This window comes from Equus caballus, chromosome 1, assembly GCF_041296265.1.
Source record: "Equus caballus isolate H_3958 breed thoroughbred chromosome 1, TB-T2T, whole genome shotgun sequence".
Lineage (NCBI taxonomy): Eukaryota > Metazoa > Chordata > Mammalia > Perissodactyla > Equidae > Equus > Equus caballus.
Genome location: NC_091684.1, coordinates 120,143,951 through 120,170,277, shown reverse-complemented (window position 1 = coordinate 120,170,277; position 26,327 = coordinate 120,143,951). Strand labels below are relative to the sequence as shown.

The following is a 26,327-nucleotide window of genomic DNA, read 5'->3' as shown; positions in this document are numbered from 1 at the left end:
TAATGTCATCATGCTTTATTGAAGAACTTGGGTGGTTTTTCCTGAAGAGTCTCTCATGTTCTGCATTGTTGGTTTGCAACCCTTGGTGCTATTTCACATGTTCCTCTGTCCTCTGCATTTCCTGATAGAACTAGGTGGTTGGATCAAGAGAGCTCCTCAGATTCCAGTGTAAGTTGTCTGGCATGTTTCATAGGTGATGCTGTGCATTTCCACCAGCAGACACATATGGTTGTATCTCTTAGTGATGTTAAGGTTAACCTTGGGATTCAGACATTTTCAACCTGACCCGTCAGATTTTCGTTCAATGGTTTTAGTCAGTAATGACCATGGCCTTCATCCATTATTTCATTAGGGATCGCAATGTGGGATTTTCTAATTCTGTCGTTCTATCTTTCATGTATTAGCTCATTAACAATTGGCTTATCCTGAGGTACAGTGCATACACAAAAGGCAAGAAAAGGCTTGATTCTTCCACTTTACTTAACTAGTTTTCAGAAAATATTTTGACTTGCCAGCATTCTCCAAAAGTGATCAGTTAGGTTTGTCTTTTGTTTTGCCTGGGCATTATTATGAATGCATGTCTGTTTGTTTGTTTCATATTGAAATGTTTCAGAACATTGCAGGTTTAATTCTTTTTGATGTTCAAATTGTCCCATCTTGGGCCAATCAGCCTCTTCAAGCAGGTTCCTGAGTCGTTTCTACATACTCCTGGGGGTCTTTCAGAGCTCCCTTGCTTTCCAAGGCTCACGTTGTCCATTTCCTCCCCCAACCCAGGAATTAGGCACTTCTTCCAGGAGCTCAGATCCCTTCCAGTAGGAAATGCAAGTTAGAGACCACAGCCTGGGCATTGGGTATGGGGGCGTTCATTGCTACTCAGTCAGTCATTGTTTCTACATCTTGAAGAATAATAGTTTCAGAAGTAACAGAAAAATAACTTCAGGACAACAATACCAATATTAGTATTAACAATGTGATTACTTCAAGAGAGTTAAAGATTTTTTTTCCCAGTTGTTTTGTCCTTAGGCTATATCTCATTAGGGATGTAGAGCCCAACTACTGTGTTGAAAAGTCCTTGAAACAATTTTTCTCATTATGGTTAAGTTACTAACTTGATACACAGGTTTATTTCTTTCATTTTGCTTTCAACTTTTAAAGATTGCTTTCTTTCTCCTTTTGGCTTAATTTGTTTTATAGTTATTTCAAACATGTACATGATTCCAAAGTCAAGTCTACAAGAGAAAATACAGTCAGCGAAGTCTGTCTCCTGCTCCTGTCCCTCCGTCCTGTCCTGCGCCTTCCCCTTCTCTGTTGAGAGTCGATCGCAGCAGCCCCCTCAGCCATCTAGAGCAGTCTTCGTTCTTCTTACAAATGCCCGCCGGTCCATTATGTGCATCACCAGAGTTAGAACAGGGATGTTGACTCTGTGGATTGTTACTCACTTGTGAGGTTTTTTTGAGATATAATTGACACACAGCAGTGTATCAGTTTAAGATGTCCAGCATGATGACTTACATATACTGTGTAATGATCACCACAATAAGTTTGGTTAACATTCATCATCTCATACAGATACAAAAAAAGAAAAAGAAAAAGAATTGTTTTCCTTGTGATGAGAACTCTTAGGATCTGCTCTCTTAGCTTTCATTTATATCATACAGCCGTGTTAACTATAGTCATCATGTGTACATTACATCCCTCATTCCTGAATTTTGAAATCGTTTCAGTAAGGCATTAAAAACCAAAATGTGACACCAAAAGCATAGGAAACAAAAGAAAAAAATTGATACATTGGACTATATCAAACTTAAAAACTGTGCATCAAAGGACACAATCGACAGAGTGAAAAGGCAACCCATAGAATGGGAGAAAAATCTGCAAATCACATTTCTGTTAAAGGGTAATATTCATACTATATAAAGAACTCCTACAACTCAACAACAAAAAACCAAACAACCCAATTAATAAGTGGGCAAAAGACTTGAACACGCATTTCTCAAAGAAGATATACCAATGGCCAATAAGTGCATGAAAAGATGCTCAAGATCACTAATCCTTAGGGAAATGCAAACCAAAACCACAATGAGGTACCATCGCACACCCATTAGGATGAATACTATCAATAAAACAGAAAATAGCAAGTGTCAGTGAGGATGTGGAGTAATCAGAAGCTTTGTGCAGGGTAGGTGGGAATGTAAAATGGTGCAGCCACTGTGGAAAACAGAATAAAAGCATCAGTATTGCTTGTGGGTACCCATCGTTTAGTCTTATATATGTGTGTACATACTCTTTCCCAGTGTAAAATATATTTCTTTATCATCAAAGTTTTACAAATCCTCCATTGGTTAATCCCAAAGGTTCCTTTGGGCGCTGAGATTCTGTAATTCTGTATGCCGTTTGAGAAATACACCCTTGGCTTTGGGGACAAGCCCACCTCTTCCAATGGTGAGGTTCTCAGGCATCAGCAGCTCCCCTTCCTTGGCCTTCACCTGTCTCCAAGGCAGGGGACAGTGGAAGCCACAGGATCTAATGAGCACTGCTCTCTGCTATGGTGAGCCTTTCTGGGCAGTGGTTTTCTATAAGCACCTGGGTCCAGCTGCTTCCAGAAGCTCCCTCGCCTTCTGCTGCCCCACAGATGCTGCTGGAGCTACCAACTGAGCATCCCCAGAGAGCCCTGGATGGCCAGGGGCATATACCCTCAGAAACCCTACCCAGGGCTCAGCAGTGGCCACGGTGTCCTACTGACTAATTCAAGGTATTTTCATGATTCCGCAGGGTTACGCTGGCTAGGCCAAACCATTTATGGAGGCCAAGTCACACCCATGGGAATAGTTTGCGTGTGAGGCCTGTAAAACTCTTATAGCACTGAGGGCTGCCTGTCCCCACACAATTGCCTTTCTAGCAGCAGATGCATCAGGAAACCAGGATCCTCAAAGAGGAACTGGGAGGGGGTCAGCCATCATGCTTTCCTGTGATCTGTTCAGGGTGGCCACATGACCCAGAAACCCAGAAGAGAAGAGTTCCTGAGAAAGGTTTCCCTCTGTAATGAGAAAAGCACACCACCCCTTCCTGCTGGGGCCCTTGGAGTAGGAAGGGTTGAGGGTGCAGCCCCCTGTGATCCATGGAGGGGAGCTGGGAATGTGCTGAGGGGCCCGGCAGAATGGGGATGGCACAGCTGAGCACCGGCAGGCACTCCCACAAGCTTCTCGTGAAGGGGCATCCCCTCACCAACACCCCCATAACCAGACATTCTGAGGCTTGCAGCCAGTGGCATCTGGCTGAGAGTGACTTGCTCTTTGTTTGTTGGAGGCCTCCTGTAGGCCCCATACTGTCCCCACTTTGGGACCTCAGTGGTGCGTGGGACTTGGTGCCTGCTGGGCACAGGTCAGGAGGAAGGATGCCCCATCCATCGCAGTGCCCATCACAGTGGGGATGAGAGAAGGCAACGGCAGGCTGCTTACTTTGTAATTAGCAAGGGGGAGGGGCTCTTCAGAAATGAGGGCAGTTGTAATCTTCCAACACCCCCTTGCTTTGGTCTGAGCAGCCTCACTCCATTAGGATTTTATTGTCATTCATGTTGTCACCTGATCGGCTCCCTTAAGGTTTCACTGGCTTCTGTTCTCTCAGGTGCTGTCATTTGTGCAGTAATAAGACTCTAAAACCCTTGAAGCAAGTTCAGTTGAAATACACAGTTTTCCCGTATGCAATATAGGAACTGTTCTTTAAAATGTAACCACACTATCTTAGGTCTTAAGGGCCATTTAGCCAGGGTGAATCCAGGATTTGTGGGATCTGAAGATTATACAGTTGTGAGACTCCTTTAAAATTAAATGTTGCAAATACAAAATTAGGTATAAAAGTGAATATTTAGAATGAGAAAATAAGTCACAACAAACTACAAATTTTAAAGAGCTGAAAAATACCACAAACATCATAAATCCAGAAATACAACCACACTTTTTATTAACTGCCTGACATAATTATATAATGCCTGTTTTCCTACATTTTTGGCTAGACTCTTTGTCATGGCAGTTCTTTTGTCATATTTTCTATAAGATATATAAAAGACAATCAATCTTTTATGTGGCACAGAGGTCAGCAAACTTTTTCTGTACAGGACCTGACAGTAAATATATCAGGCTTTGTGGGCCATGAGATCTCTGTCATAACTACTCAGCTCGGCTATTGTAGAATGAAAGCAGCCCCGGATGATATGTAAACAAATAAGCATGGTTGTGTTCCAATAAAACTTTATTTACAATAACAAGTGCAAACCCTGGGAGTCATGTTAGCAAGATGACAGAAGAGGAAGCCCTAGACTTTGTTCCCCCATAGACACAATGAATTAACAACAATATATGGTCCAAAAAGTCTTTATGACAATTCCAAAAGCCAGTTAGGAAGTTGCAACACCCCAGGCATCTGAAAGCTAAGAACAGCTGCACTGAAACAGGTGAGAAAAGCCATTTCATTTAAACCACATCAAGACCTGTGGCCAGCACAGATTAGGAGAAAGTGCTCAACTGGCAGCTTCTCCCTTGGGAAGGAAAGAGTGGAACATGTGTCCAGCATTCCCCCTTTTCAGGGGGCTGTCCAAGAGACTGGTTTCTGTCTCACCTGACACAGAGTGCTTACAGGGAACTGGCATACCTTGGATGCCTGGGGGCCGCTGAGAACCACAGAGAGCTCAGGCTTGTGGTGGCACCAGAGTGCCTCCCCTACCACAGACAGACACTGACACAGCTGCTTGTGATCAGGAAAAAGTGCCTAGCTCTTGGCTTCTCTCTTGGGAGGGAAAGAGAAGAGTGAAACAAATGTCCAACATTCCAGCTTTTTGGGGGGCTGCCCAAGGAAGTGGTTTTTGTCTTGCTTGACTCAAAGCGCTGATGGAACTAGCATACCTCAGATGCCTGAGGGCCACAGAAAACAAAAGAAAGCTCAGTGGTGCATTGCAGCACCAGAGAACCTGCAGTACTATAGCCAGACACCAGAGGGAGTGAAAGCCTACAAGCTCCTGAAAAAGAAACTAGCAAACCTATCTAAGTAAGAAATCACACACACAAACCCGGAGAGGACACATCTCCACAGAAGATTTGAGAGGCCATCAGAATCTCTAGTCAGGCTGATTGGTGAAGGTTTTCCCATGTACAAAGCCAGTCCATAAAGACTGGGAGAGTTGACTGTTCTTTCAAATGCTCAAAACACAACAAAAAATAGCAAGGCACATGAAGAAACCAGGAAACATGACCCAATCCAAGGAACAAAATTAATCTCCAGAAACGAACCCTAAAGAAACAGAGACCTATGAATTACCTGACAGAAACTCAAAATAATCATCTTAAAGAAACTCAGTGCAATATAAGAGAACACAGATAGACAGCTAAACAAAATCAGGAAAGCAATACATCAACAAAGTGAGAATATCAACGAAGAGGAACTATTAAAAGGAACCAAACAGAAATTCTGAAGAATATAATAACTGAATTGAAAAATTCACTAGAGAGGCTCACCACCAGACTTGACCAAGCAGAAGAAAGAATTGGCAAACTCTAAGGTCCTTTGAAATTACTCAGTCAGAGGAACAAAAATAAAAAAGAGTGAAGAAATGTGAACAAAGCCAAGGGACATATGGGACAGCATCAAGTGGGCCAATATTCACATTAGGGACGTCCCAGAAGAAGAGGGAGAGAAATGAGCAGAAAGCTTATTTGAAGAAATAATGGCTGAAAGCTTCCTAGATCTGAGGAAGGAAATGAACTCTCAGATTCAAGAATCTTAAAAGACACCAACTAAGACAAATCTGAAAAGGTCCACAACCAAGACACATTATAATCAAACTGTCAAAAGTCAAAGACAGAGAGAATCATGAAAGCAGCAAGAGAAAAGGGACTCATTACATACAACGGAGGTCCCAGAAACTTATCAGCAGATTTCTCAGCAGAAAGGTTACAAGCCAGAAGGGAAGGGGATGACATATTCAAAGTGCTGAAAGAAAAAAACTACCAACCAAGAATACTATATCAGGCAAAACTGTCCTTCAAAAATGAAGGAGAAATATTTTCCTGGATAAACAAAAGCTGAGGCAGTTCAACATCACTAGACCTGCCTTGCAAGAATTGTTAAAGGGAGTTCTTCAAGTTGAAACAAAAGAATACTAGACAGCAACACAAAAACGTACAAAATTATAAAGCCCTCTGGTAAAGAAAAACATATAGATAAACACAGAATCATGTAATACTATAATGGTGGTGTGTAAGTAATTTTTAATTCAGGCGTAGAATTTGAAAAAGTATAAAAAATAACTATAATTATAAAAACTTAATGGACAAAATATTAAAAGATGCAATTTGTGATATCAATAACATAAAGTGGGAGGGACAGATGGAGTACAGTTTTTGTATGTGACTGAAGTTAAGCTGTTATCAGTTTAAAATAGATTGTTATAAGATGTTTTATGTAATCCCCATCATAACGACAAAGAAAACACCTATAAAAGATGCATAAAAGAAAGTGAGAAAGAAATCAAAGCATGTCACTGCAAAAAATCAATAAAACATGAAATAAGGCAGCAAGAGAGGAAAAGAGGGACAAAACATCTGTAAGGCACACAGAAAACAATTAACAAAATGGCAATAGTAAATCCTTCCCTATCAGTAATTACTTTAAACGTAAATGTATCAAACTCCTCAATCAAAAGACAAAGAGTGGCTGAATGGATTAAAAACAAGATCTAGGGGCTGGCCTGGTGGCATAGTGGTTAAGTTCATGTACCCTGCTTTGGCAGCCCAGGGTTCACAGGTTCAGATCCCAGGCATGGACCTACACACTGCTCATCAAGCCATGCTGTGGTGGCATCCCACATATAAAGTAGAGGAAGATAGGCACGGATGTTAGTCAGGGCCAGTCTTCCTCAGCAAAAAGAGGAGGATTGGTGGCAGATGTTAGCTCAGGGCTAAACTTCCTCACAAAAAAGAGAAAACAGGATCCGATCATATTATATACAAAAGACTTGCTTTACATATAAGGACATACATAGGCTGAAAATGAAAGGATGGAAAAAAGATAGTCTATGCAAATAGTAACCAAAAAGAGAGCAGGGGTGGCCATACTTAGACTAAATATACCTTAAGTCAAAACTGTCACAAGAGACAAAAAAGGACAATATATAATGATAAAGGGTCAATTCATCAAGAAGATATAATAATTATTATACAAATCTATATGCTCCTAACAGCAGAGCACCCATATATGTAAAGCAAACATTGACAGAATTAAAGAGAGAAATAATAACACAATATTAGTAGGCAATTTCAATAGGCCACTTTTAATAATGGATAGATCAACCAAACAGAAGCTCAATAAAGAAGCAGAATACTTGAACAATCCTATTGACCAACTGGACCTAACAGATATGTACAGAACACTCCACCCAACAACAGCAGAATATACATTCTTCTCAAGTGCACATGGAACATTCTCCAGCATAGATTACATGTGAGGCCACAAACCAAGTCTTAACAAATTTAGGAAGATTGAAATCAGACCAAGTATCTTTCCTAACCACAATGGAATGAAAGAAGAAGTCAATAGCGGAAGGATAACTGGAAAATTTACAAATAGGGGAAATCAAAAAACACAGTCTTGAACAACCAGTGTGTCACAGAAGAAATCACAAGGGAAACTAGAAAATACTTGAGACAAATGAAAACAAAAACACAACATACCAAAACTTTTGGGATGCAGCATACGCAATTTAAGAGGGAAGTTTATAGCAGTAAATGCCTATAGTAAAAGAGGAGAAAGATCTCACATCAAGAAACTAACTTTATACCACAAGGGACTAGTAAAAGAAGAACAAACTAAACCCAAAGTGGGCAGAAGGAAGAAAATAATAAAGATTAGAGCAGAAATAAATGAAATAAAGAATAGAAAAATAAAACTAAGGGTTGATTTTTGAAAAGATCAACAAAATTGATAAACCCTTAGCTTGACTAAGAAAACTCAAATAACGAAAATCAGAAATGAAAGAGGAGATATTATAACTGATGTCACAGAAATAAAACTGAACATGACTACTATGAACAATTATATACCAACAAATTGGATAACCTAAAAGAAATGTATAAATTCAGAGAAATATACAATTTACCAACATGGAATGATGAAGAAATGAAAAGTCTGAACAGACCTATACTAGTAAAGAGATTGAATCAGTAATCAAAAACATACAGTCAAAGAAACATCCTATATCAAATGGTTTCACTGGTAAAACATTTAAAGAAGAATTTATAGCAATCCCTCTCAAATCCTTCCCAAAAACTGACAAGGACAGAACATTTCCAAACTCATTTTATGAGGCCAGCATTATCCTGATACCAAAGCCAAACAAAGACGCTTATAAGAGAACTACAAATCAATATCCCTGATGACTATTGATGCAAAAATCCTCAACAAAATACTAGCAAACTGAATTCAATAGCACATTAAAAGGAATTTACACCATGACCAAGGGGAATTTGTCCCTGGGATGCAAAGGTGATTCAACATATGAAAATCAATCAATGAAATACACCACATTAACAGAACAAAGGACAAAAATCACATGATCATCTTGATTGATGCAGAAAAAGCATTTGACGAAATTCAATAGTCTTTCATAATAAAAAATATTCAGCAAACTAGGAATAGAAGAAAATTACCTCATCATAATAAAGACCATATATGAAAAGCCCACAGCTAACATACTCAATGGTGAAAAACTGCAAGCTTTCCCTCTAAGATTAGGAACAAGGCAAGGTTGCCCGCTCTCACCACTTCCATTCGACACGGTACTGGAAGGTCTAGCCATGGCAATTCAGCAAGAAAAAGAACCAAGCAAGAAAGAGGCAACCAAATTGGAAAGGAAGAAGTAAAATCATCCTTGCTGCGATGGCACGATGTCATATACAGAAAATCCTAGAGGTTCCACCATAAAGACTATTGGGACTAATAAATGAATTCAGCAGAGTTGTAGGATACAATATACACACACAAAAATCAGATGCATATCTATACACTAACAACAAACAATCTGAAAAGGAATTGAGAAAATCTCATTTACAGTAGCATCAAAAATAAACTTAGCCAAGGAGGCAAAAAACTTGGATACTGAAAACTGCAAAATATTGCTGAAAGAAATTAAAGAAGACACAAATAAAGAAATACATCCTGCGTTCATGGATTGGAAGATTTAATATTGTTAAGAGGTCCATACTTCCCAAAGTGATCTACAGATTCAACGTAATCTCTTTCAAAATTCCAGTGATATTTTTTTGCAGAAATAGAAAAAAACACCCTAAAATTCATATGGAATCTCAAAGGACCCCAAATAGTAAAAACAATTCTGAGAAAAAGGAATAAAGCTAGAGGTCTCACACTTTCTGATTTCAAAACACATCACAAAGCTATAGTAATCAAGACAATATGATACTGACACATACATCAATGGAACAGAATAGAGAACCCAGAAATAAATCCTCACATATATGGTCAAATGGTCCTTGACAAGGGCACCAGGACTACACAATGGGGAAAGGACAGTTTCTTCAATAAACGGGGTTCAGAAAACTAGCTATCCACATGTAAAAGAACGAAACTGAATCCTTACCTTACACCATATACAGAAATCTATTCAAAATGAATTTAATGTAAGACCTGAAACCATAAAACTATGAGAATAAAATATAGGGGAGAAACTTCATGTCATTGCATTTGGCAGTGATTCCTTGCATATGACATCAAAGTACAGACGACAAAAGCAAAAGTAAACAAATGAGACTACATCAAACTTAAAAACTCCCACAGAGCTGAGAAAGCAATCAGCAGAGTGAAAAGGCATCCTACGGAATGGGAGAAAATATCTGCAAACTACATATCTGATAAGGGGCTAATATCCAGAAAATATAAGGAACTCCTACAACTCAACAACAACAAAGCCAAAGAACCCAATTTAAAAAATGTCCAACAAAGACATACAAATGGCCAATAAGCATATGAAAAAATACTCAACATCACTAATTATCATAGAAATGCAAATCAAAACCACAATGAGATACCACCTCACACCCATTAGGATGGCCACTATCAAAAAAACAGAAAATAACAAGTGTTGGCAAGGATGTGGAGAAATTGGAGCCCTTGTACACTGTTGGTGGGAATGTAAAATGGTGCAGCTGCTATGGAAAACAGTATGGAGTTTCCTCAAAAAATTAAACGTAGAATTACCATATGGTCCAGCAATCCCAATTTGGTATATAACCAAAAGAACTGAAAACAGGATCTTTAAGAGAGATTTGCATACCCCTGTTCACTGTAGCATTATTCACAATAGTAAGAAATGGAAGCAACCCAATTACCCATTGATGGATGAATGGATAAAGAAAATGTGGTGTATACATATAATGGAATATTATTCAGCCTTAAAAAGGAAGGAAATCCTGTCACATGCTACAACATGGATGAACCTTGAGGACATTACACTAAGTGAAATAAGCCTGCACAAAAAGACGAAGACTTCAAGAGTTCACTTATATGAGGGATCTAAAGTAGTCAAATTCATAGAAACAGAAAGTAGAATGTGGTTACCAGGGGCTGGGGGGAGGGGCAAATGGAGAGTTGTTGTTCAATGGGTATAGAGTTTCAGTTTTGCAAGATAAAGAGTTCTAGAGATCTGTCGTACAATGATATGTACATCGTGAACACTACAGTACGGTACACTTAAAAATAGTTAAGATGGTAAATTTTATGTTATGTGTTTTTTACCACAATAAGAAAAAAAACACGCGATTGCCTGAGGCCATAGTTTGCTAGAATGTCTAGAACCCCCAAATTTTTTTATTTGAATGTTTAGAAAACTTTCAGCTTTACAATCCATTATTAGTAATACCGTGTACATTTTGAAGACTCAAGTTTGGGAACTCCTGTAACAGGTTTCTCCCCTCTCTGATCTGTAAGGTTTCTGGGCATTTCAAGTGTTCTTGTGCAGAGATTCCTCTTAAACGCTCTTTGACATGTGGACTCCTATTCATCTATTTGTCACTGTTACCGGCATTTCACTGCTTTGCTGGCGATTTTCCATGCTGTTTCACCTCAAGTCATCAGACATTGTTGGGACAAGATACATCTGAGACACTAAAACATAATCTGATGCAATGTGAGGTATAAAGGACGGAACTAGGTACGGATGTCCTCACAGTTTGTAATAGGGCTACAAGTATGCCCTACGCACACAGAAATTATGACAAATCCTACTTTTTATAATTCCCAGCAATAGGCCTGGCTTGCAGAGAGGGGTAACCATGAGAGGCAGTGGACACTCAGCGGACACTGCCCGTTGTGGCTGTGATTACTGCCTGCTCCCTGTGGCCTGGGGACTCAGGCGGGAAGGCTCGCCACACCGTCCAGCCCTGGCCTCCTTCTGGGCCCAGCTGGCCTTTCCCAGGGGCCAGCCTGCAAAGCCCTTTCTCTCTGCTCACCTGGAAGGAGCCACCGAGGCTACAATGCCAACTCCTTGTCCTCCTTCTTGTCCACTCAAGGGGACGGAAGAAGGTGCCTACGGTAGGGAGGCCCCACAAACGCCCAATGGGGGGTTGAGTCCTCTCATGGATTTCATGAGGTAGAGTCCCAGCAGACCTGTGGGGGGCGTCAAGGGTTGGAGGAGCCCAGGTGAGCAGCAGTGAGAGGGAGAGCAGGCAGCCCCAGCACCCCAGCATGGAGAGCACAGCCCAGCCACCGCTCTGGCTTTAGAGCGAACCCCTGAATGAGCTCACCGTCCCTTTCGACAAGTCTGGTTTCCCCCAAAACCTTTCTGATCCATACCTTGGGATGATTTATCTTCCTTGGTAGACTCACATAGAGGAGCCCAGCTATGAGCAAGCGACCAGGGCACTGACCACGCACGACCGCTTGACCTGGCAGACAGCCAGCGCACCCTCCGTGTCGTTAGGGTGAGGCCGACGCAAGATCACAGACAGGGAAGCCCATGTTCTCCGTTGGTCTCGGGCTCAGGTTTGTGGGGCACCTTTGGGGTGGGCTCTGCGCCCCCTGCTTTCTGGCTCCAAGTCTCCTGCTTCTGGCTTCAGACGGAAGCCCACCGAGGCAGAGAAGCTGCCTGCCCCGGGGCCCCGCCGGCCGAGGTTCAGCCCCTTTAGTGGAGTCAGGGCTGGAGGCGGATAGGGGAGAACGCTCTTTCTCCTACCCACGCCCAGCACATCTTTTGGGGTCCCGCGCAGCAGGAAGGTGGGACCTCCTCTTCCTAACGCCTGTGCCAGCTTCCGGACCCGGCGTCCCCAGCGAGGCCTCTGTCTGCAGCGGCCCTGACAATCCGAGGGCTTTCTGTTCTTCTGAGGGTCGGTCGGTCAGTGCAGCAGGTGCTTCCTGAGGCGAGAGGGATGGGGCGTTGCTTCCTCCACTGCTGCGTCTGCCCGTCTGCCCGGTGGCCCCGTGTGGAGAGAGCGGGCTGCTGTCTTGGGACGGGCGGCTTGGTGGCGCCGTGGGCGCGGGCGCAGCAGGGGGACTAGGTGCTTCATGCTTTCATTTAATAATAAACCAAGCCATTTATGAATAACAACCATGGTGTGTTCTGTGACATGTCGAGGCGCTCATAGAGCTTGCTGAAAATTCTTTGGTAAATTCCAAACACCGGTGGGAAGGGTTTTAAATCTCTCTCACTCACATTTGTTTCTTCAGTGCCCAGTGGGCCCTCAAGAAGCGTTTGTTGACTGACTCTGTGTTATTCTGGACACATGGTAGGATCTGTTGTGTATGATTAGATTAAATTTATATATTTAATTCAAGCATGGAATTTCCACTTTTACTGGGCTCTGGAATGCAGCCTTTACATAATTTTATGTGAGGTCCTGAAGAAAAACATAAGCCTTGTAACCCACAGTATTTAGGTGGTGAGCTTCTCCTGCAGGCCCAAGTCCCCATAATCCGTGAGCCCAGGCAACATCTCCATCTCAGGCCAGGTGACAGGCCCTCCAGGCCACCTCCCTTCTCCCATCCTAAGGAGAAGCCAGGGAAGGACCCTGCCAGGGGCCCCATGTGTAAGGATTTCCAGTGGGTGATGGGTAAATGGAAGGTTCAAGAGCCAAGCAGAGTCTCCATGGGGGGGCCCTCAGTGAGCAGGCTGACAGATGTCTCCTTCCAGGTTCTTGTGAGAGTTGTGTGGTCGGGGGGTGGGGGGGCACGATGCGGGGGTCCATCCTGAGGCAGAGGAGAGACAAGGCTCAGGCCAGGCGTTGGGCGCCTGGCTCTGCCACAGTCTGGATAGTTGCTCAGTTGCACTGGGCTTTGTTTTCTCATCTGTTGGATGGAGTAATAATAGCATCTACTTGGTAGCATTATGGCAAGGTGTGAATGGATTAATATGTGGAAAGCACTTAAGCAGTGCCTGTGTGTGGCAAGCAGGATGTTAGTGCTGGCATTAATACCTGGGCCAGAAGAGTCTACCTCCCCGCTAGAAGCCCTACATTTTTTACAGATCGCAGTGGCACCTGTCACACTGCTAATGGCTGTGAGCCTGGAGCAACTTGGATGGATGGACCAGTGGAAAGAAGGCACCTGTTCCCAGGCTGACAGGGCCAATACCCAAACTTTGGGGTGTCGTCTCTGACCCCAGGGTGAGCTTCAGAGGCTGTGCAGTGTTGGGGGAAATAGGAGAGACCAGGAGAGGCAGTGGGCACATCTCTTAGCCAGCCTTCCAGAAGGTCCCACTGTGCACCATCAAGGACCAGCTAGGAGGTCGCTCTGTGGCAGCAGCCACCATGATTTTTAAGTATATTCATGTATATTCTCCAGTATACCATGCAGACAGTGCACAAAGTTCACTGCTGGGTGGATTTCGTTCTTCTCGATGATTCTTGATCTGATAACCCATATGCCCTGAGATTGGCTGACCAGCTTGGTGGTGCTCTGGTCAAGGGCTGGCTGCCTGGGGGTTCCTTGGGCTCAGTGGGGGACAGTCCAGCCAGCCCTCAGCCCAGAACCTGTGCATATGAGGGAGGAGCTGGGGTCTGGGCTCCGGGGTGGGAGGATGGCTTAGAGTAGGGGGGAGTCCACGCTGGAGTGAGGACACAAGCCAGGGCAAGGGGGGTGGGGGGAATGTCATCACAGGGCCTCACCGTTAGACAGGACCCTGGAGCCCACCACACCTACTTCTCAGACCCTCACGGAGACATGGCAGCGCTGGTCCTGGAGGAGATGGGACCTCGAGTGACCAGGACAGCAGTGCCTGGCTGAGCCCATCTGAGAAGTGGCCTGGGACATGCAGCCAGGCAGCATGGGGTGGCAACAGAGCAGCCAGATCTGAGACTTGGGTTCCTGGCTGGCCTCTGAAATGTCCCCGTTATGTGACACAGGGCAAGTCATTTAAACCCCTTCGGATGGAGGTTGACAAGTTTATGAAGCCAGAAGATCCAACCCCTGCTCCCGGGAATCGGAGGCCCAGGTGAAAACGCCCCATGGAGCCGGATTTGCAAGGCCTCAGCCAGGGCTCCAGTGACATCTCCTGGCCGTGTCTGAGGCTTCTTTACTGCGGGAAGTTGACTCCCAGGCTCCTTCTTCCTCCCGAAGGCTCTTTGTGAAGTCTTTCTGGTTGGAATACTGGCCCCTTCCCTCAGGCAAGAAACTTCTGGGGCTGACTTGCAGAGACTCTTGTCAGAAAGTGGCTGACAAGCCCCCCCTGCTGGTGATAGGGCGTGGCGGATGAGACAGCTGTGGGACCACCAGCCAGTTTGGCTGACAAGCTGGACTAGCTGTGATGGTGGTACCTCGCCTACGCATGCCTCCTCACCCAAAGCTCGGGTGGGCTCATCACTTTTCGCCCTTTAAATACTTTTGATTCACTGTTTACAAAAGTCGCACACACATGCACGCACAGACACCAGCTTAAAAGAGAAACCAAGGCCAATTTTTGCTCACTTTTAACTCCTGGTAAGTTACAAGCTTCCCTAATGGAAAGAAAGCTCTGAGAAGCTGTGACCTTGTGTTTGCTTCTGAACGTTTCTAGGTGAGCGTGGGAAAGTCGTGGCAAGGACTGGGAGAATCCCCCGTCCGGGGGAGGTTGGCCTGAGCAGGTGCTCCCCCGGCACCTCCAGAGGAGGCCAGGCAGGCTGGTGCCTGGATCTTCACCTGGCTGGGGGAGCATTAATAGCTGAGGCCTGCAGCTGAAGGATTGAGCAAAGAGTCGGGTTTCAGAGAAAAGGATGGAAGAGGGGTATAAAGCACCTGGATGGCAGAGAAGAGCCTTCAGAGTGAAAGCAGAGTCTAACAGGGTCTTCATTAGGTGTTTCTGTGAGATGCGCTACCAGCTTCACCCGCCCCCTGTGAAGTCGTCTGGAAAACCACACACCATCCGTCAGTGTGAGTGTGTAGTTGACTGGGTGGAGATATGTGAAAGTACCGAGAACGACTCAAAGAGGGCGGAGCAAGCTCTGAGGTCGCCCATGGGCGGCTCCTCACATCGAGATGGTGTTATAAAATGCTCATGAGAAGTGGTGGACTCTTGAGCACCACTTCCGTGCTTATCAGAAGCAGGCGCCCCTTTCCAGGCTGATGAGCAGCGAGCTCAGTGAGAGCACATGCATGGCAGCCGTGAGCCCTCGAGGGTACCACCCGGACCACGACATGATTGTTGATGCAGGAGTGCATGAAGGATCCCAAGGACGTGTTGATCAGGAGGGGGTAGGCTCTGCTGCAGTAACAAGTAACTCTGAAATCTCAGGTTGGAGTTCAGGGTGGTTGGTGGTGGGGTGGCGGGGAGGCAGACAGTCAGAAGCTTCCCAGAACCCACAGTGGGGGCTGCTTCCCCCTTAGCCCTCCCGCCCCATCCTCACCTCCATTTTCAGAGTCATACCCATTGGATTTGGCCCCAGGAGGTTGTTAATGACCTTGACAAAGAGCTCTCTCTGGGAGAGGTGAATTCAGAAACTCCCTCTAAGCAGGCTGAGGAAAGAACCAGCAGGAGGAAGCACAGCAAACAGGTGTGCAGGGAGGGAGGAGAGAGCCAGGCGGAACCTGCAGGACGTCCCTGCCCGGGCCAGGCCACGGGCGTGTACTCATTCGCTTGTTTGTTTGTTGTAAACATTGAAGACTGGGAGCCTGTTTGAATGCAGGTGGGGTGATTTAAGAGGGTCAGAGCACTTAAACTGTGTGAGAGGGCATAATTGCGGAAGTGAAGTTCTCGAGGGAGGGGAGGGGACAAGGAAGCAGAGGAAAAGAGACGCTGGCTGACAGCAAGACAGGTGAGGGAAGATATAAAAGGCAATGGGATAGGGGCCGGCCTGGTGGCGCAGCGGTTAAGTTCGCACGTTCCGCTTCTCGGCGGCCCGGGGTTCACTGGTTCGCATCCCGGGTGCGGACATGGCACTGCTTGGCAGCCATGCTGTGGTAGGCGTCCCACGTATAAACTAGAGGAAGATGGGCACAGATGTTAGCTCAGAGCCAGGCTTCCTCAGCAAAAAGAGGAGGACTGGCAGTAGTTAGCTGAGGGCTAATCTTCCTCAAAGAAAAAAAAAAAAAAAGGCAATGGGATATATTGGAGGATATGAAGAAGCCATTTGGTTTACAACTAACTTGGCCTGACCTTGTTTTCCCAAAAAGGCCCTGATGTGACCTGTTGAGCATGCCTTGTACATCTCCTTTAAACATTTACAATGTCCCAAAGACAAGAATGTGCCCCTAAAGACAAGGATGTAGCTTCCCCCCATATCAGCATTGCTTTAAAGCTAAGCATTTCTTCCCAGAAACTAAGGATTAACTACCAACCTGCTGTGCTAGCAAAGCAATCTCCTGACTGTTGTAAAGGGGACACTCCTGTCATATGCGATCCGTGCTGTTTGCTCCAAGAGGGTATGTAACCACTCTGTACATGCTGCTTCTTGGGTGTGCTTCCTTCCTAGGAGAAGGAAGCCCCCAGGCGCTAGTCCTCAGACCTGGCTCATAATAAACTCAGCAAAGACAGATGCCCCTGATTCCTCTGTTTGCTCTGCAAACTGGGATGCAAGGCCAACAGCTGAGAGATGGTGGGGGAAGAGGATGCTGGATATTTAAAGATAGAAGAGAAGTTGGAAGTCCTTAACTAAGGGAGAGGAAGGCAAATGTGCCAGGGGAATGAAGTAGTGGTCCAGGAGGGCCAGGGAGGAGAGAGGAGGAAAGGGGAAGGGGAGGAGGGGAGGAGAGAGACTGGGAGGGGGAGGACAGGAGGGGGGAGGCAAAGAGAGTGACATGGTCAAGCCCTTATTGTGTGCCAGGAGCCAGGGAAAGCTTATATCACAGCATCCCTGTGATGTCAAAGCTGCCCGGGACTCCCACTGACATGGGAAAACAGGCTTGGAGAGACCAAGAAATTTGCCCAAAAACACACAGTCCCCCGGGAATGAGCCCAGGTCTGGAGCCCAGGTCCGGGTCAGAGGCTTAACCTCCATACTGCCTGCTTTCTGCTGCTATGCACAGAACAATCTATTTTTGAAATGCGTATTTAACCAATAGAAACTGCTCCACAAACTCAGAACACAAACTACTTTTTTAACAATCAATCACTCTCATATCCACTCTAGAAAGCTCCATATCTTCCCCTGGAGGTTCTCTCTCCTCTTGAATTCTCAAAAAATGTCCCCAGAACTCATCACAAAGTTTTGTCGGTGAGGGGAAGGCAGCTTCCTGCTGTGCCCTACCACATGGCGGCGCCATTGAAGCCCAGGCCAACATAATTGGACAACTGGTCGACTGTCCACTGCAGCTCTCACCTCCCTTGCAGCGCCCCTGGGCCCTGGGAGAGGGACCCACTACCTCAGACCAAGTTGGCCAGGAGCTCCGCCGCTGGGCTCCCCAGGATCATCTCCGTCTCCGCAGCCACCTGATTAGAGCTACGGCTCTGAGCACCCCTTGACCACGTCTAAATATGCAAAAGTCATAAATCAAGCTAATATATATAAAACTATAGTTTTTATGTGACTAAAACTTGGCAAAATGTCACAGATGGTTGAATTTAATTATTGTGCTTGTCTGGGTGTGCTGTTGATGGGTTGGCATTGTTTGCATGAATAGTAAAGTCATAATTCATAAACTGTTATTTATTCCATAAAATTTATTTTTCATGCCTTCATTTCAGCAAAATCACTAATTATGTTGATATAATAAGATTTTCACAGATTTGACGTTCAAATGATAGGAGAGCCAAATTAAACATTCTTTGTTGAGTCAAAATAATTCTTTTTTTAAAAAATTCATTTCAATTTGGAGAAACTTTGCTGGGCGGATATAGTAACAACTGGAATTATCTCTCAACTTCTGAAAGCATTACTTGATTTAGAAGTCAGCCATGAGCTGGACATATCATGATCGAATATTGTAGTGGGTCACCTATGATAAATTTCCGTTAATGTGGAAAACATCACAAAGCATTTTAGTACTTTTATAGCGAACATTTTCATCATTTACAGAGAGGTTTTCACTCATTCTCACTGTTCTTTTAGAACAATATCTACATCCAACACCTGGGATCAGTTATATGCTGATTTGGGGATTTCCACAACCCAGGACAGGTCTAAATTCAGACTCCAAACCCATGTGTGGCAAGCAGGATTCTAAGATAGCCCCCAAGCTCCCCCCCTCCCTGGCATAAATTCCCTGTATTATTCCTTCCCTGTGAGTGTGTGAGCAGAACATGCGAATATAATGGGATGTCACTCCCAGGGTTAGGTCACTGATTGTTTGGCTTTGAGTTAATCAAGAGGGAGACTATCCAGCTTATCCTGGGTGGGCCTGACCTAATCAGAGGAGCCTTTAAAAGAAGATGAAGCAGAAGAGACAGGCTCCTGCTGGCCTAGAAGAAAGTAAACTGCCATACTGTGAACTTCCTATGGGGTCCATGTGGCCAGGACCAACAGTGACCTTGAGAAGTTGAGACAAGTCCCCAGCTGGCCCACAGCTAGCAAGGAAATGGGGACCCCAGTCTTACAACCCCTAGGAACTGAATTTTGCCAACAACCTGAAAAAGCTTGGAGGAGGACCCTGAGCTCCAAATGAGTGAAGGACACCTTGATTTCAGCCTGGGAAACTCTGAGCAGAGGACCCAGCTAAGTTGTGCTCAGACTCCTGACCCTGAGATAATAAATTTGGGTTGTCTTAAGTCACTAAACTTGTGGTGCTTTATGACACAGCAATAGAATACTAATACGCCACCTTGGCACGGGCTGGGGTTTTTGTTTCTTTGTTTCCTCCCTGAGTCCTCAGGCAGAGACTTGCTTCCTGGTCATCTCTCTGTGCCAGCGGAGGGAGTTTCTGCCATCCCCTTTCCCTGAGGCTGCAGCCTAACGGGAGACATCAGGGAAGGCTTCCCGCCTCTGACAGGCACAGCCGCGCCCCCTGGACCAGGCCCAGCTCTCAGCTCCAGCACGCTCCTCCCCTCACCCCAGCCTTGGAGCATCAGCCCCCCTACCTCTCTGCCCCTGAGGGTTTCCCTCCAGCCCCTGCCTGCTTAGCGCCCCACTTAGATTGGCTCAGTCCTGGTCATCCAGCACTTTGAGTGTGATGGACACGCTGGGAATTTTCAAGAGTCCTCTTGGCCCACTCTGGCCTGTGCTGAGCTTGCTGCCCCCAACACACTCCTATTCCTGGGAAGTAGGTTCCAGAAGGATTGAGATGGTGGATGCAGGGAAAGAGCCCATGTGTCAGTCCCTGGAGAATCTTTCCCAGACCATTTTTCTGAGGGTAAAAGGAATGGGAAAGGGATCTCCCCTGGTCTGAAGAAGCCCTGGGCTGCCCTCACCCCCAACATGACCCCTGGGTGGGGTCTCATTCCTGCTCCACACCCTTCGTCTGAGTTCATCATGCTGAGCCCTCCTCGGGTTCAGGGGTCACAGTCTAGAGGTATCTCCTAATGACAGTAGTCGCCTGCTCCACCCCTGGTCTGCCCCCCCATCCAAGCCTCCTCCTGCCACAGGCTGATGACGAGGGCTCCCCTGGGCCGTGCCAGCCTCCACTGGGGCTGCGCCCAATGGATCATCCAGCTGAGCAGAGAAGGAAGGAAGCAGAGGTGGGCAGCCACCGCCAGCCACTGCCCCAGTCTCTCGGGCCCCGTGTCAATGTCCTCTGAGAAGTCTTCATAATCCCATCTCATGTTTTGCTTCCCTGAACTCCTAGGCCAAATGCACCAGCTTCAAATTATGCCCCATTAGTCTCTCAGGGTACATTTCAGGGAGGAGCCAGGTGTCGCAGCCTGGAGCTTCTTCACTTATGGAAACTTTCTTTGAGGCAGATTATACTTTACGAAAGTGACTATAACAATATTTATCTGTATAGCACTTTGCCAGTTCCCATGAAGAAGTGAACTCTATTCCTTCCCCTTGAACCTGGGTGGTATTTTGTGACCACAGAAGATTTGCTGGGTGACTTCTGAAGCTTACTTGGAAATGGTGGCATTGTTTCCACCTAGCTCTGTTTTTTTCTTGGGACAATTGCTCTTGAACTCAGCCACTATGCTGCAAGGAACTCCAGGCCACATGAGGAAGCCATGTGGACTGTCCTGGTCAAAACCCCGCAACTCAGCCAGGTCCCCAGCACCCAGCCAGCATCAACTAACTGCCAGCTATGTCAGTGAAAGAGCCCTCAGTTACCCCAGGCCAGCCTTCAAACCTTCCGCCAGAGGCTCCAGACGTGGTGGAGTAGACAATCTGGCTCAGCTGTGCCCCCCAAAACTGTGAGAGATAATAAATGATTGTTACAGCTGTCCTAGTAGGTACAAGTGGTATGTCCTTATGGCTTTGATTTGCATTTTCTTAATGACTGATGATGTTGAGCATCTTTTCATGTGTTTATTGGTCATTTGTATTTCTTCTTTGGACAAGTGGCTATTCAAGAGCTTTGCCCAGCTTTGAAATGCGTTGTTTGCTTTTTGGTTGTTGTAGGAGTTCTTTATAGATTTTGGATAATAATCCAAAATCCAATTTGAAAATACTTTTGCCCATTTTTTAGGTTATCTTTCCCCTTTCTCTATAGTGTCCTTTGAGTCATCAAAGTTCTTAATTTTGATGAAGTCTACTTTATCTATTTTTCCTTTTGTTGCCTGAGCTTTTGGTGTCATATCCATGAAATCCTTGCCAAATCCAAAATTATGAAGATTTCCCCCAATGTTTTCTTCTGAGAGTTTTATAGTTTTAGCTCCTCTACTTTGATCTATTTTGAGTTAATTTTCATATATTGCATAAGGTATATGTTCAACTGCATTGTTTTGCGTGTGATATTCAGTTTTCCCAGCACTATTTGTTGAAAAGACTGTCCTTTCCCCATCGAACATCACTGGGGAAAATCATTGTTAAAAATCATTTGACCATATTTGTGAGAGTTTATTTCTGGGCTCTCTATTCTATTCCATTCGTCAATATATCTGTCCTGTGCCAGTACCACACTGTTTTAGTAATGGTAGCTTTGTAGGAAATCTCGAATCTGGAAGTGTAAGACCTCAAATGTTATTTTTCTTTTTCCAGATTGTTTTTGTTATGCGGTGCTCTTCACAATTCCATATGAATTTGAGGATTGGCTTTTACATTTCTGCGAAAAAGGTGTTAGCATTTTTATAAGAATTTCATTGAATGTGGAGATCACTTTGGGTAGCACTGATATCTTAACAACGTTGTCTTCCTATTCTTGAAACAGAGTGTCTTGCCATTTTTAAGGTCTTCTTTAATTTCTTTCAGTAATGTTTTGGGGGGTTCAGTATATAAGACTTTCACCTCCTTGGTTTGATTTGTTCCTAGGTATTTAATTTTTTTAGATGCTATCATAAATGAAAGAGCTTTCTTAATTCCCTTTCAGATAGTTAATTGCTGATATATAGAACACAGCTGAACTTTGTATTGATCTTGTACTCTGCGCCATTGGTGATTTTGTTCATCAGCTCTGGTAGCTTTCTTGTGTGTGCTTTGGGATTTTCTACATATAAAATCATGTAGTCTGCCAACAGAGAGACTCTATCTCTTCCTTTCTAATTGGGATGCCTTTTAGTTCTTTTTCTTGTATAATAACTCTGACAAGAACGTCCAATACAATCAGACATCCTTGTCTTATTCCTGATCTTGCAGGAAAAGCTATCAATCTTTCACCATTGAATATGATATTAAGTGTGGGTTTTTAAAAAATACTTTTTACCACTTTGTGATGTTGTGATATAGTAAGAAAAACTTATTTGACCTTTGTCCCTGGTTCCTGGCACAACGTTTCCAAAACCTTATAACTTCCTAAGTGATAAGAGCAACCGAAGCATCTTTTGTTGCACTATTTTATCTTTGTCCTTAGTTCCAGAAATGGCTCTGGAGCAATGCAATAAGGGTGAAATAAGTGTTCTTTGTCATTCACAACAAGCCCCTTTCAACCTCACCCTACTTTGTTAATGAGGTGACTTTTGGAAAGTTCTTAAGGATGGGGGGCTGGTTGCCAGGGGAACCAACCAAGTGATTAGAAGGTTGGAACTTTCAGCCCCATCTCTTGACCTCTGGTAAGGGGAGAGGGGCTGGAGGTTAAATTAATCACATATGGCCAATGAGTTCATCAATCATGCCTACTTAATGAAGCCTCCATAAAAACTCTATCCAAAGGGGTTTGGAGAGCTTCCAGGTTGGTGAACACATCCGCATGCTGGTGGTGCTACTTCTGAGGGCATGGAAGCCTTACACCCCTTCCTCATACCTCCCCCTAAGCATCTCTTCTGCTTGGCTGTTCCTGAGTTGTATCCTTTTATAACAAACTGGTAATCTAGTAAGTAAACTTTCTTCAGTTCTGTGGTCCATTCTAGCAAATTATCAAACCTGAGGAGAGGGTTGTGGTTACCCCTGATTTATAGCCGGTTAGTCAGAAGCACAAGTGACAACCTGCACTTGTGATTAGTGTCTGAAGTAGGAGGGCAGTCTTGTGGGACTGAGCCCTTAACCTGTGGGGTCTGTTCTAACTCAAGGTAGATAGTGTCAACATTGATTTGAATTGTAGGACACCCAGCCTCTGTTAGAATTGGTCTGTATGGGAAAAACCCCACACATTTGGTGTCAGAAGATTTGAGAGGAATAGAAGAAATATAGTTTTACTTTTACATGTTGAGAAAATTTCCCTCTATTCCTATTTTTCTAAGAGATTTTTGTCATGAAGAAGTGTTGGATTTTGTCAAATGCCTTTTCTGCATCAATTGAGATGATCATGTGTTTTTTTCCATTCGTTCAATTAATGTGCTGTATTACATTGATTGATTCTCTTTGTTGAACTACACTTGCATTCCTGGGATAAATTCTGTTTGGTCGTGGTGGTATAACAATCCTTTTAACATGCTGTTGGATTTGGTTTGCTAGGATGTTGAGGATTTTTACAGCTATATTCATCATGAACGTTGGTGTGTAGTTTTCTCTTCTTGTGGTCAGGGTAATGCTGTCCTCATAGGATGAGTTAGGAAATGTTCCCTCCTCTTCAATGTTTTGGAAGAGTTTGAGGATTAGTGTTAATGCATCTTTAAATGTTTTACCAGTGAAGCTGCCTGATGCAGGAGTTTTCTTTGATGGGAGGTTTTTGATTACAGATTCAATGTCTTTATTTGTTATAGGTCTATTGAGATTTTCTATTTCTTCTTGAGTCAATTTAGTTAATTTGTATATTTCATGAAATTTGTCCATTCTTCTAGGTTATCTGATTTGTTGACATACAATTGTTCACAGTATTCTCCTATAATCCTTTTTATCTCTGTAAAGTTGAGGGTAACGTCCTCACTTTCATTCATGATTTTAGATATTTGTGACTTCTCTCTTTTTCATTTGTCAATCTAACTAATGGTTGTCAGTTTTATTGATCTTTTCAAAGAACCAACTTTTTGTTTCATTGATTTTATCTGTTGATTTTCTATTCTCTATTTTGTTTACCTCTGCTCTAATATTTATTATTTCCTTCCTTCTGCTAACTTTGGGTTTAGTTTGATGTTCTTTTTCTGGTTCCTTAATGTTTAAAGTTTGGTGTTTGATTTATAGCTATAAATTTTCCTCTGAGAACTGCTTTTGCTGCATATCATAAGATTAGTATGTTATATTTTCATTTTCATACATCTCAAATTGAAGTGGATATAGTTATTTTGATGCTTTCTTCCCTTTAGCTCTTGTGTTATAATTAAGCATTTACTAACCTATTTTGATATAGAGTTGCAATTTTCTGATTCTATCTGTGTATTTATCACCTTGCTTAAAGCTTTGTAAACCTTTGCCTTTTTGTTTCAGATAGGAGGGCTCCCTTCAACATTGATTATAAGGCAGGGCTAGTGGTGGTGAACTCCCTCAGCTTTGCTTGTCTGGGAAAGCCTTTATTTCTCCTTCATATCTGAACGATAACTTTGCTAGAAAGAGTACTCTTGGCTGATAGTTTTTGTCTTTCAATATTTTGGATATATCATTCTATTCTCTCCTGGCCCATAGAGTTTCTGCTGAGAAATCTCCTGATAGCCTGATGGCTATTTTCTTCTCTCTGGATGCCCTTAACATTCTTTTTTGTCATTGACTTTTGACAGTTTTAATATAATGTGCTTTGGAGAAGGTCATTTTGTGTTGAGATAATTAGGAGTTCTATTAGCTTCATGTACTTGTATATCCAGTTCTTTCCCCAGGTTTAAGAAGTTCTCAGCTAGTATTTCTTTAAATAAACTTTCTGCTCCTTTTCCCCCTCTCTTCTCCTTCTGGGATACCCATTACCCTTATGTTGCTTTTCCTAATTGAGTTGGATATTTCCAGTAGAATTTCTCCATTGTTTAAAAATCTTAATTCTCTCTCCTCTTCCACCTGAATAATTTCCAGATTTCTATCTTCAAGTTCGCTAATTCTCTCTTCCATATAGTCTTCTCTATTTTCAATGCTTTCTACTTAATTTTTTATCTCATTAATTGTGTTCTTCATCTCCAGAATATCTGTTTGGGTTTTTTTTAGAGTTTCAACATCTCTGGTAAAGTACTCCTTCTGTTCATTAATTTTATTCCTGAGCTCATCAAACTGTCTTTCCAAGTTTTCTTGTAACTCGTTGAGTTTCTTCATGACAGCTATTTTGAATTCTCTGTCAATTAGAACACAATCTTCTGTGACTTCAAGTTTGGTTTTTGGAGAATTGTGATTTTCTTTCCTTGCTTCTGTGTTACTGTAATTCTTCGTGGCACTTGATGAGTTGTTCCTCTGTTGGTACATTTGTGGTAGTAGACGCCTTTCATATTCATGTAAGGCTTTGATTACTTTGATTCTGAGCTGCTTCTGGTTGTATCTGAGAGCCTGCACTTTCCACCGTCAATTGCCTCTGCCAGAGGCATCATAAGTGCTCTCCTTATCCTGCTTATGCTTCTGAGCTTTCTGGTGCCTTGCTGCTTACAATGTCACTGCAGTTGTGGGTGTCGCCACTGGGGTCACCAGGCTACAAGGACCTCTACAGCTTCTGGAGTTGTCTGGGTCTCATGTTCCCCCACTGGCTCTCCACAGGCTTGACTGCTGCTACCACATGCACCACCTTCACTGATGCTCCTGGCTTATCTGGCGGTGCTGGCAATGCTGCTGCTGGGGGTGCTGAGTTCTTGGGTGTTTCTGCCACAGCCAGGGGCCCAGAGTCTTGTATGCAGCCCCTGCCACTGGTCAGGATGGTGTTGGAGGTGGCGCCACTGGGAAGTGGGTCATGGGTACTGCTGTGCCTCCTGAAGCCTCAGGTCACAAGTGTCACCTGCCATTGCTGGGGGAGGGCGAGGGGCTGAGCCATGAGTGCTGCTGCTGCTCTGCATCCTCTGACCTCTGGTGCTGGTGCACTTTTTGAAACCTCAGATCTCAGGCACCACTGCCACTGCCAGGGTATCCACATTTTGGATGCAGCCCCTGTTAATGAAAGGGCTGGAATCAGAGTCAGCACTGTCAGGGGAGAATGTGGGAGCTATGCCTCTAGTTCCGCTACCTCCTGGAGGTCCAGTCCACCTACCTTCAGATGTATAAATGTATGGATCTCTATGCATTCTGGTGTGCTGTGTGGGGAGCCCTTTGTTGGTCAATGGATATCCTGCTGGTTGCAACTTAGAGGAGAGAGACAAAGAGAACAACTTACACCACCACAATGCTGACGTCACCCCTCCATAGAGCTCTAAGTATTTTCTAATTGCCCTCATGATTTCTTCTTTGACCCATTGGTTATTTAAGACTAGGTTGTTTAAATTCCATATATTTGTGAATTTTTCAGTTTTCCTTCTGTTACTGATTCCTAAATTCATCCTATTCTTGGTCACAGAAGATACTTTGTGTGATATTTAT

The 26,327-nt window shown here is 44.0% G+C and overlaps 1 long non-coding RNA gene across 1 annotated transcript; it reads left to right on the top strand.

Moving 5' to 3' along the window:
• The first annotated feature begins 14,686 nt into the window (after window positions 1-14,686).
• LOC138924298 (uncharacterized) lies at window positions 14,687-18,109 on the top strand. Its single transcript, XR_011439239.1, has 3 exons — window positions 14,687-15,760; window positions 16,782-16,887; window positions 17,595-18,109. It is a non-coding gene; the product is annotated as an uncharacterized lncRNA (long non-coding RNA).
• Window positions 18,110-26,327: the final 8,218 nt, after the last annotated feature.